The sequence below is a fragment of the Tupaia chinensis genome, unplaced genomic scaffold, assembly GCF_000334495.1.
Source record: "Tupaia chinensis unplaced genomic scaffold, TupChi_1.0 Scaffold000357_1, whole genome shotgun sequence".
NCBI lineage: Eukaryota > Metazoa > Chordata > Mammalia > Scandentia > Tupaiidae > Tupaia > Tupaia belangeri.
This window is the reverse complement of record NW_006159853.1, coordinates 227,010-239,814: the sequence shown is the minus strand read 5'-3', so window position 1 is coordinate 239,814 and position 12,805 is coordinate 227,010. Positions and strand designations below refer to the sequence as shown.

The following is a 12,805-nucleotide window of genomic DNA, read 5'->3' as shown; positions in this document are numbered from 1 at the left end:
TTATTAACTGTTGATGATGACATGTATAGTATTCTCAACTAGATTGGTCTGAGAAGTATTTCATGATGGGTAAAGTCTTTTTACAAGAAAAATGAGAAATAGTGATTGCTTTAAAAATAATTAGAATAATAATAATAATGATTGGGAAAAACATAGAAAAAATATTGAATTATGAAGAGGGGAGATTAATGTCTCTATATTGACTGACATGCATGGCATTCCCTTTTGAAAAAGCAGTGTAATACACTGTAAAGTTATATGTAATCCAATGTAATATAAAGAAGATTATGATGATAATATAAATAAAAATCCAAAATCAACAAAAAAGTAAAACTGAAAAAAAAGAACCCCAAAATACACAAATACATGATAAATGAACAATCTACTTCTGAATAACTTCTTCACTACTGAAGAAATTAAGTCTGAAATAAAAATACTTATGGAAACAAATGATAATGAGTACACAAGTTTCCATAATCTATGGGACATGGCAAAAGCAGTCATAAGAGGGAAACTTCATATCACTTAGTGTGCATAAGAAAAAGATGGAAAGGTGGCAAATAGATAACCTAATATCATGCCTTAGGGAACTGGAAAAACAACAATAACAACAACAACAACAAACTAAAAATGTCAGGGGAAAAGAAGCTTCGAGCAGACTTAAATAAAATAGAAAGTAAATGAACCATACAGAAAATAAATGAAAGCAAAAGCTGGTTCTATGAAAAGATTAACAAGATCGACACACCATTGGCTAGACTGATCAAGAAGAAAAAAGAAAGAAACCAAATTCATCAAGTATGTGATGAAACTGGCAATATTACAACAGCCATAGCAGAAATACAAAATATCATTAGAGGATACCATGAGTGACTATATGCCAACAAACAAGATAACTTGGAGGAGATGGAGAAATTCCTGGATGCATATAATCTACCAAGATGGGATCAGGAAAACATAGAGAACCTGAATAGACCCATAACAAGGCAGGAGATTGAATCAGTAATAAATAACCTCCCAACAAAGAAAAGCCCAGGTCCAGATGGCTTCACTTGTGAATTCTACAAAACTTTTAAGAAAGAGTCAACCCCTATCTTACTAAAATGATTTCTAAAAATTCAAAAGGAAGTTGAATTCTTTCAGTTTTTGTCTGTGAATGATTTTATCTGTTCTTCCCATTTGAAAGGGAATCTTGCTGGATATAATTTCTTGGTTTAAATTGTTTCTCTTTTAGTCATTTAAGTATGTCTTCCCATTCTTTTCTTGCCTGCATTGTTTCTGTTGAGAGGTCTGATGTTAGCTTAATATGGTAAACTTTGTAAGTGACTTGATGTTTCTCTCTTTTCATTTTTGGGATCTTATCTTTGTGATTTTTACCATTATGGCTATGATGTGTCATGGTGAGGATCTTCCTATTTTCGTTCTATTTGTAAATCTTTTCAATTCTTGAATCTGATTGTTTGAATGCTTCTCTAGGTTTGGGAAGTTTTCAGCAAATATTTCATGGAATAGATCTTCTATATCCTTGTCCAATTCTTCACCTTCTGGAATACTTATTATTTGAATATTTGGGCATTTGATAGTGTCGAGTATTTCTCATATATTGTCCTAATTTTTGTTTCAGTTATTTCTCATTATTCTTGGTGGTTCTATCTAAGTCAAAGATTTTGTCCTCCAGATCAGAGATTTTGTCTTCTGTGTAGTCCAGTCTGCTATTAATATTTCCAAGGGATTGATTTCCTGTATTATTGTCTTCTCTAGGAGTTCTGATTGATTTTTTTATGGTGTCTATCTCCTCCTTCAAATCCTGAAAGGACTTCCTCATCTCTGTCATCATGAGTATTCTGAACTCTGTTTCTGGCATTACTGCAAATTCTTTTGTGCTGACCATGGTTAAAGAACACTTGCTCTGTTCCATTGAGGAAGAGGTATTTCTTTGTTTTTCTTCAGGGGAAGAAAAACTCAACTTCTCAGATGTGTTTGTCATAGATGGCCTTGTCTTCCAGTCACAGATGAGTGAATGTAACCATCTTTAGGTGTTGATTCCTTTCCCAGTCTATTGAGATCAGGTGCACTTGGAGCTAAACTGGAACAGGTTAGCCTGGAACAGTCTCCTACCTCGTTTGTCCTCACTTGCTACCACTCCTCCCTGGTCTCCAGCAGCTCAGGCTCTGGAAATAATGGTGTTGGACAGATGTTCCTGGGATGGTTTGGGAGGCAGGAAGAAGCCTGGAGCAGTCTCCTGCCTCAGTGCTCTCACTTGCTGATGATGCTCACCAGTGGTCCACAGCAGCTCAGGCTCCAGGGATAATGACAGCAGATGGATGTACCTGGGATAGGATGGAAACCAGAAAGAAGAACAGTATAAATGTTTTTAGTGACTTAAGTTTTACATTCTAAAATAGAGTCTTGGTCTTTCATATAATGTCACCCATATTTATTTTTCCCTCAATATGTTTTTCATAATAGAAAGAAAATGACTGGAGTTAAAGCCACAAGTCACAGAATCACCCAGAACCCTGGATAAAAATAAGGTTCTTTCAGGTTTGGTGTGATAAGCTGAGATCATATGCTTTTTTTGCCCTGCCTTTGTGCTACTCCTTTAAAAATTTTCTATAAGATGTGTATACTCACCAGAGAGAGACAGAAAGAAAGAGGGAAAGTGAGTAAACAAGCGACTAGGTCCAAGACTCAAACCACGGTCAGCCATGTGGGAGGGAGTTCAGCATCTCAGCCACCATGCCACCTGCTGGCCCCACAATCATTATTTTTAATGTCCTTCCACCTTCCTGAAAAGTGTTTAAGTACATCTCATCTTTCAAGACCTAACTCAAGATTTCACCGCCACTACTCACTGTAAGAATTCTTTACAGTGCCACAACTTCCCAATCCACAGTGACCTTTCTCTCCTCCTGAATATCTAATATTGGCTTTGTTTATTCTCTGGCTCTTCAAGAGTTATTGTGTGAGTTCTCTGTCAGTCATATAGAACACACAGCCTTGTCTAATTTAACCTACTCACAAAGTATATGAGTTCCTGAGGGAATCTCTTTGTCTTACAGTCCTTGGGAGAAACTCTATAGGGGATGAGAGATGAGGGGCTTAGAGGATGAATCTGGCTATTTAAGTATGGCATAAAGTTGACAGAAACATCATCTTATCATCATTATCATCCCTGAAATGTATAAGACACAGGTTAAAATGTATTCTTACAGCAGGTGCCATATTGGTTAGGTTGCTAGGTTCTCACGTGACTGATCACAATTTGAGTCCTAAACTTGGAGGCTTGAAAATTATGCTGGGTGTGTATGCATGTATGTCCAAAATTCCAGGAGGAAAGTGGAGAAAAAGGAATTGTGGTGTGGTCATCCTACTGGAGGATAATTTCTCACTTTCCCTCTCACTGTCTCACTATCTCTTTCTGTTGAGTGCACATGACCTATGGCAAAAACTTCAAAAAAAAAAGTATTCTTACACACATTACCTCACACAAAGAGTCACAGTTGAAGAGCCCTTAGATGGTTCTTGTCTAGTGGTTCTCCTTGTCTGGATGGCTTATTAAAAACTCCCATTTCTTGGGCCAGCCAGGTGATATGGTGGTTGAGGTGGCTGGATCCCATATGATCAAGTGCATAATTCACATCTTGGACCTGGTGGCTTGGTAAATAGACTGGGTGAATGTGTTTGTGTGTGTGTGTGTGTGTGTGTGCGTGTGTGTGTGTGTCCAAAATCCTAAGGGAAGAATGTAGGAGAAGAAATTGTGGTGTGGCCATTTGCCTGGGGGATGATTTCTCACTTTCCATCTCTTTCTCTCTAGCGTCCACATGTACCCTATAGTTAAAAATAAATACACATGCATGCTTGCACACACATACATTTCTGGTCCCTGCTAAGTCACTAGGTCTGGCATAAAGCTTGAGAATTGGCATTTCTAACTAGTTCCCAATAAATACTATCTGGGGATCACTGATCCTGTCCACTCTTAATGCTTCATGAATGAGAAAAATGAGGGCCAGAGAGAGAAAGACTTGTTCAAGGTTACACTGTAAGTCTGTGAGCAAGCTGTGACTCCAGCTCCTAAGCCAGAGTTCTTTCTTTACCACTACAGCTAAATCTCTTCTCCTTCTTTCTTCTCTCCCAAGAGGGCAATGAAGATGAATTAAATGCTACCTGGAAAAGCCCATTGAGTTCTATAAAGCTCATATGCTCATAATCAGGTGGCAGTGTTATTTCTCTGCAGAGACATCTAATATCAATTAGGCCTCCTCTTCTCTCTGCCTGTACTCTAATGTTTGGATGATCTTCTTTGTCCCTACGGCTTCACAGCTGTGTCTGCAACAAAGAGCCACTCTTCTTGGCCCCAAGACAACTGAGCTACTGTTAGTAACTGTGCCTTCCTGAGGCTATGTACACAAGGAATTTCCCAGCTTAGCCAAGGGGATTGGAGAAAAGGGGATCCAGTTTGCTTCAAGCAGAACCCCAGATGGGCCTGAAGTTCAAGTTCCATTTGTGACCTGTACCTACCAGGCTCAGCCAAGAGCACTTTGAAAGCTACATGTTATACACAAGTTCTGTTGGTTATGAAGGATGGCCTACATTTTCCCCACTGTGTACCCGGTCAATGGTCTTTATGCAACAACATCCTGCAAAGTAGAACATAATTATAATAATGATAATTACTATTTGCATAGGATTTGTTGCTTTACAAAGTGTCTTCCTGCACTTGTCATCCTAACAGCACATAATAGTAGGACTTGGCAGTTTCCATTCTGTCGGATAAATTTTTTAATTAGCTTTAGGACCTGTGCACTTGCTGGAGAGAGACATGGAGAGAGAGAGAGAGAGCGAGAAAGAGAGGCACAGAGAAAGCATCCTCCCAAGGAGGGATGACCATGCTGCAATTTCTTCTCCATTCTCCTCTCAGGATTTTGGCAAACACATGCTTAGTGTGTTTTTCAAGCTGCTGAGTCCAACACTTGAAGCACACAGTTGATCATGTGGGATCCAGCTGCCTCAAGCACTACGCCATCTACTTGGCCTGAGATAAACCATTCTTGACCATAAACATTATCCCATCTAGTCCTTTCCTTATATAGATAAGGAAACCGAGACCCAGAATACATGGGTGACTTTACCCAAGATATATGCAGAACTAAATGCCTAGCTCTTTCCACTGCATCACACTTAGAAATCAAACATCAACCTGGGAGAAAGAACCAAGCTGCTTCCTCCCAGATGAGCTCCATTACCACTGTTTCCCAGCACCTTGGAAATTCAGGGCCTGAAAAGTTTTATCTTTTTTCTCTAAACTTACCCCCTAATTTATCTCATTCTTTCTGATGGTTTAAAGTGTCATCTATTTGCCAAAGACTCTCAAATTATATTCCTAGCATATTCCAGATTCATACATACAAGTGCCTATTTGACATCTCTATTCAGATGTCAAACAGAACTCTCAAGTTCAACATGTCCATAACTGAATTCCTGATCTCCCCTATCTTCCAAAAAGAGCTCTTTCTTCAACCACAGGGATAAAGTACTAGTAACTTAAAGACCACTTGAATCAATCTGAAGAATAAAATGTGTTGGTAAGTATGATGATGAATGGTAAGCTGCCTAAATGATATGAGTAAAGTTATTTTTCAGAAAGGAAGACAGTGGCCTTTAGCTGTCTTCTTTCTTCACTATAGTATTCGAAGACAGCAAAATATCAATTGCTCTCAAATAGCATGAAACTAAAAACAAATGAAAAAGTAGTTTGTGTGATGTTTTCCTCCTTTTAAAGTGACTGTGAAGGGTGGCAGAGAAAAATGGAGGTAAACCAGCACAGATATTGACAATTTCTGGTTATGTTTATGAGTTGGAGTAGGAATAGAGGAGACAGGTGAGAGGAGTGATAGTATTAACAGGAAACGATTTGAAGGGAGGGAAGTGGGAATAAACAGTCTCTGAGCTGCCACATGTTTTTGAGCTCAGGCCCAAGAAAATCTGAGGAATAGTCAAATGAAATCTGGGGAAGCAACTGCACGCTCAAAGTTCTTTACCCTCTGCCTTTTAACAGCCATATGTAAATAATTTGGTCTGCAATGCAACTGAATTCTATTTTTAACAGACTCCTGAGCTTGTAGTCTTATGTGAACTACCCTGAGCAGGCTATAATCAGCTCAGTGAGGCAGTATGAGTGCATAGAAAGTACTAGGCTTAGAATCAGAAGATCGAGTTTCTCACTGATTCCAGATCCAGATCCTCATTAACTTTCTGGGAGAACAACTCATATCCCCAACTCAGCTCTCAGTTTTATCACAGTAAATATAAGAGGACTACACTTAGAGTATGTACCTGTTCCAAAACTAGAAGGAAGCCTTCATAGTTTCAGTGTCCATTTTTTTCACCACCTTCTGGCAGCCTCAGTCAGATCCTTGTACTCCACTCCAGCAAACACACAAAAAGGTAAAGCTCCTGTACAAACGTTTGGTTGTATGTCTCTCTCAATGAGACCTATGATTAGAGACCTGTTGATTTAGAGACCTATTAGTTAATTCCTACTCTTTTTTATATGGAGAAGCTAAGGACTAAGTGCTGAAGAAGGAATATAATTTTCTTAAAGTCTCACAGGAAGACAGTGGCTACAAACATAGCCACGGAGACTTAAAAGGTAACCACACCTGAATGAATCAAAGTGATGAAATTTCTTGCAAGCGGAGATTAAAGGAGCAATTAATTGGTACATGCTAAGCCACAAAACAACCTATTGGAACCCTGAATTAGAGTCCACAATCCTTCTATCTCTAGTTCTACCTATGCCAACTATTAGTTGTTTTAACTTGGGCAGTTCCTTTCATCTTTTAGGGTTTCATATTTCACATCAGTAAAATAAATGAATTGATTTAGACATTGTCTATGGACCTGTCCTTTACTGATTATGCTTTATGAGATGTGATTCTCAGTTTGGCTATTTGTCTAAGCTTCAGTTTCTGATGTTGTTGGCTCCCAAGGGAGCTTATGGCAGGATACAAGGATAATGAGGCAAAAAGAAAATCTCTAGCCACTATCCCCCAAGGAATGATCAGAGTCCTGAAGACACCTAGAAAACTATCCTTATCCTTCTCACATAACCATGTTTTCCTGGTGAACTCCTTCTGAATCTTTGAGATACAGTTTTAGTCATAATTTCATCTGTGAGTACTTCTTTGACTACCAACAGAACTGATCATATCTTCCTTCAAGTCTTAACTGTGCTTTATAGAAATGTGTCAACTAATAATTCTGAATTAGCCTTTCATTTATGGCTACAAATAGGCTAAAGAATCAATGTTGGGAATAGTAGCAGATAAAATTTGAGGTCAAGACTTGGAGGGCTATAAAATCTAAGCAGAGACACCTGAACCAGATGAGGTACAATAGGGAGTTGGTGATGTTTGTGCAAGGCATATGACAAAACAGGTGCTCATTCTGGTGACAGTAAAGATGTGGAAGTGGGAACCAGCCTGAATTTCATATATCTATCTGTTGGGGGCCTGGGATAAAACTGATGAGAAACCAAGTATGAACTTACACTGCCCAGACCAAACCTCCATTCAATTACATGATGTAAAGACTTCTTTTTTTAATTTACATCAATTGCTTTTTATTATTAAGTTTCAGAAACACTTCACAAGATGGTAAAAAAAAAAAAAGAAAGAAAAAAGAGAAAACAACAACGAAAAAATTTACAAACACAGCTAATGTAATTTTCCCTATTGTTCCCAGTCAGCTCCAAACCCATTGTGTGCAAAGCCCATTTTCCATGCATCTAAATGATAGATACAGGCTGTGAAATTCTTTATTCTATTTGTAGCAGCTTATGCAGGTACAGCCAAACACAAAGCTTCAGGACAAATTGTACTAACTTTTCAATGTGGGATTTGAATTTAAAATGTGAAACATAAAATCTATACAAAACTGATAAAAATCGAGCACAGACACCAGGACTGAAACTTAACCCATGTGTGAAAAGGACTCTCATTTCCTTTCAAGTGCTTTCTTTATTCTGCTACAGAACAGTCGAAATGAAGATGTAAATTTTTGTAATTAGTTTAAATTATACATTCTGTAGATACTATACCAGTTTTAAAAGTTACACGTAGACCAACAGATGTCCATCAGTTCATCTGGACTGATCAGACACTCCAACTGGATTGTTGAGAACAAGTCAGACAAATGTGGAAAGAAAATCCACCTGTGCAATTTATGTGCAGAGTTTACTGATGGGCACACTGTACTCCAGGTCCATGACAGCTGCTGCTTTCTTCATTAGAGTTATAGGTTTTGAACCTCTGACCACCTCCTGAGCCTGGGGTGCTATCAAATTCCTGGGGTGCTACCTCTTCTGTTTCTCTAATTATGTTAGGAACCTCCTGTCTAGAGGACAGAAGATCTTCTAGCTCAGAAAGCTTTTCTGGGTTGATCCAATTGTTTTCAGGAAACTGTACATGAACTTTATGTAAAGATCACCCTTTACCCATAAAAAAACAACAAGACCTTGGCTTTTGACAGAAAGTGGATGAATATGGAAGATCTACTGCTGAGTGAAACAAACCAGGTGATAAGGAGAGACATTGTATGTCTCCACTTAATATATACCAACTGTCTGCACTCTATGGCTGAAACTGAATGACCAGAGGATACAGAAACATAGAAAATGGTTATAGATACCAGATACAGTGTAGGAAGAGAGTGGGAGAAGGAGGAGAGTCTGAAGAAAGACATTAAGGAGAAAAAATAGAGAGGCAAGATATTTATGAGATAAAGAAATGGGTTATTATCTATTCAAGATAACATATATAGTATTCTCAACTGGACTGCTGAGAAATGTACACATGTTGGAATATTCACTTGACAAGCTAAGTGACATATGTGAATAAATGTATAAAAAAAATTGAAATTTAAAAAAAAAAAGAAACCATGGGACCAGAAGTTGGTGTGGTGGTTAAGGTGCTGGGCACTCCCACATGGCTGACCACAGTTCAAGTTCCAGACTGGGCAGCTTGTTTTCTTCTCACTTTCCCTCTCTCTCTCTATCTCTGTGTGTATGTGTTTGTCTATCTCTTGTCAATTGAAAATAAATTGAATGAATAAATAAATTTTAAAAAAACCAAACAATTAAAAAATCTTATGCAACATTTGACTTTCCCCCACTGAAGAGGCCATGGGTACATCATTTTATATTTGTGTCTCTTTTATAAATAAAAGACCTATATAGAATTTAAAAATTTTAAAAACGGTCTAAAGGTATGAAAAAAAAAAGGTCACCTTTTTCAAAGGGATTACGATACTGTGGCATTAATTTACCTCAGACTACATGAATACATCCTGGTTCAGTTACTTTGCCAGGGGGGTATTTCACCACAATCTGACGTCCATCAAGGTGCTTAAATGTGACCTAAAATACAACATGTCCTATTTTATATGTCATGTGCAAATCATTCTCATCTCTCTGGAATACCTCATGTTCTTTCTCCTGTAGCAAAAGAACAATGTCTCCTGGTTCCACTCCAGGTGCCACTCCCAGTTCCACTCCCAGTAAGTGTAATTCTTTGTCCATGTTTCATGCCTTTGTCTACATGGGCTTCAAAAATCATGACGTCTTTCATCACCTTCTTCCCATTACATTTTTTAGAGCACTCCTGTTCATTAATTACCTCTCTTTCTCCATTATAATCAGAGCACATAGATTGCATCTGTTGTGCCGTTCCTAGAGCCAGATGTCTGATCATGATGCATACACCTTGACTCCAACAAGCACTACACTTCTGAACAGCTTCAGACTTTCCACCTTGACCAGTGCATGCACTACACAGTATGTTCTTGCTAAGTTGTAGTTTTGTTGTCTTGCCATTATACAGATCTTCTAAAGATAACTTGAGTGGACGCACCATGTCCTCTTCTCTTCTTCTGCCATTTTGACTGTTTTATTATTTAATATATTTTATTTTAATTTAATTTCTTTTATACATTCAATTACTCTACATTATTTAGCTTGTGAAGTGAATTTTCCAACAATAATATATTTCTCACCAGTACAGTTGGAGACATTATACACATTATCATTAACAGATAATAACCCATTTCTGTGCCCCATAAATGTTTTGCCTATTTTTCTCCTTAATGTCTTTCCTCAGATTCTCCTCCTTCTCCCATCCTCTTGCCACACTGTATCCAGTATCTATAACCATTATATACATTTCTATAGCCTCTAATTATTCAGTTTCAGCCATAGAGTGGGGACAGTCAGTATATATTAACTGGAGACATACAATATCTCTCCTCCATAGCCTGACTTGCTTTACTAAGCAGTAAATTTTCCATGTTCATCCACTTTCTATCAAACACCAGGGTTTTGTTATTGTTTTATGGCCAAGTAGTATTCCATGGGACATATGTGCCACACTTTTTACATACATTCTTCTGTTTGTGAACATTTGGGTTGGTTCCATGTGTTAGCAATTGTGAATAATGCTGGAATAAATATAGATGGGCAAGTACTTTTCCGACCAAGCATCCTCCTGTAATTTGGGTAGATACTCAGGAGTGGGATTGCTGGATCATATGATAGTTCTATTTATAGATCTTTGAGGCATCTCTGTATTGTTCTCCACAGTGGTTGGACCAATTTACATTCACACCAACAGTGTAGGAGAGTTTCACTTTCACCACATACCCACCAGCATTTACCTTTTTTTTTTTTAATCTGCATCTCTCTTATGATGAGGGATGTTGAGCATTTTTTCCTACGCTTTTGACTTTTACTATGTCTTCCTTATAGAGTTGTTTCTTCAGCTCATTTTCCCATCTTTTAATTGGGTTGACCAATTTTTTGGGGGTAAGTCACTTGAATTCCCTGTGTATTCTGTTTATCAGTCCCTTATCTGAAGCATAGTTTATTAAAATATTCTCAAATTCAGAGGGTTGTTAATTCACACTAATTCCTGTGTCTATTGGTATGCAGAAACTTCTTAATCTGATGTAATCCCACTTGTCTATTTTTGGGATTATTCACTGTGCTTTGGGGGTCTTATTTAAGAACTCTTTGCCTATGCCAACATTTCCCAGAGTTTCCCCGTGTTTTCCACCAGTTTTATAGTTTGAGGTGTTAGGTTTAGTTTTTTTTATCTACTTAGTGTTGAGTTTTGTCAGTGGTGAGAGGTAGAGGATAAGATTCATCTTTCTGCAGTGGATACTCAGTTTATCCAGCACCATTTGCTAAAAAGGTTTTTCTTTTCCCACTGAATTAACTTGTACCCTTTGTCAAAGATCAGTTGGCTGTATGCTTTGGGGTTTACTTCTGGGGTCTCTATTTTATTCTATTGGTCCACATGTCTGTTTTTTGGGCAACACCATGCTGTACTGATTATCACAGCTTTGCAATATATTTTGGGGTCATGGAGTGAGATGCCTCCTACTCCACCCTTTTTGTGCAGGATGGCTTTGGCAATTTGAGGTCATTTATGGTTCCAGATAAATTCTATGATTGTCTTCTCTTTTTCAAAAAAATTATTATTTCTTTTTATTTCTATTTATTTTATGCATTCAATCACATTACTTAGCTTACAAAGTGAATATTCTAACGTGTACATTTCTCACCAGTCCAGTTCACCATTCTAGAAAGTTATCGTCAATAGATAATAATCCATTTCTTCGTCCCACAAATGCCTTGCTTCTCTAATTTTCTCTTTAATGTCATTCCTCAGACTCTACTCCTTCACTCATCCTCTTCCCACACTGTATCTGGTATTCATAACCATTTATTATGTTTTTATAACCTTTAGTCATTCAGTTTCAGTCTTAAAGTGTGGACACTTGGTTTATATTAAGTGGATACATACAATGTCTCTCCTTCATCGCCTGGCTTGCTTCACTCAGCAGTAAATCTTCCATATTCATCCACTTTCTATCAGAAGCTGGGGTCTTGTTGTTTTTTTATGGTTGATTAGTATTCCATAGAGTATATGTGTCACATTGTTTCAATTCATTCATCTGTTTGTAGGCATTTGTGTTGGTTCCATGTCTTAGCAATTGTGAATAATGCCACAACAAACATTGATGTGCAAGCAATTTTCCAACTAAGGATTCATTTATCTTTTGGGTAGATACCAAGGAGTTGGATTGCAGGATCATATGGTAGTTCTATTTGTAGAACTTTGAGGAACCTCCATATTGTTTTCCACAGTGGCTGGACCAATTTTCATTCCCACAAGCAGTGTAGGAGAGTCACCACATTCCTACCAGCACTTATCATTTTTTTTTTTTTAATTTTAAGCATCTTGACTTGTTTCTAATGAGATGTCTGGTGTTAGCATGATGTGTAGGTAACTTGCCGTTTCTGTCTTGCTAAACGTAGTATCTGGGGTTAGGTAGTATCTCATTGTGGTTTTGATCTACATCTCCCTTATAGTGAAGGACATTGAGCACTTTTTCACATTCCTTTTGGCTATTCTTATGTCTTCCTTAGAGCGAGGTTTTTTTTTCAACTCATTCTTCCATCTTTTAATAGGGTTGATCACGCCTCTGCCTGCACTTATCATTTTTTGTTATTTTAATCTTAGTCATTCTGACTGGGGTTAGGTGGTATCTCATTGTGTTTTTGTTTTTCCTTTTTAAAAATTAATCAATTAATTAATTAATTATTTTCATTTCATTTTCTTTTATACATTCAACCACATTATTATTTGTTCTTACAAAGTGGATATTTCAACAGGTGAACATTTCTCCCTAGTACAGTTGATAAAACTACAAAATATCTTCAACAGATAATACCACACCTCTT

The 12,805-nt window shown here is 37.6% G+C and overlaps 2 pseudogenes; one reads left to right on the top strand and one right to left on the bottom strand.

Moving 5' to 3' along the window:
* The window catches only part of LOC102473974 (chromatin target of PRMT1 protein pseudogene), a 73,475-nt pseudogene extending 71,164 nt beyond the window's left edge, over window positions 1–2,311 (top strand).
* A 5,929-nt stretch (window positions 2,312–8,240) lies between these two features.
* Window positions 8,241–12,805, bottom strand: part of LOC102473568 (dnaJ homolog subfamily A member 2 pseudogene) — a 6,021-nt pseudogene continuing 1,456 nt past the window's right edge.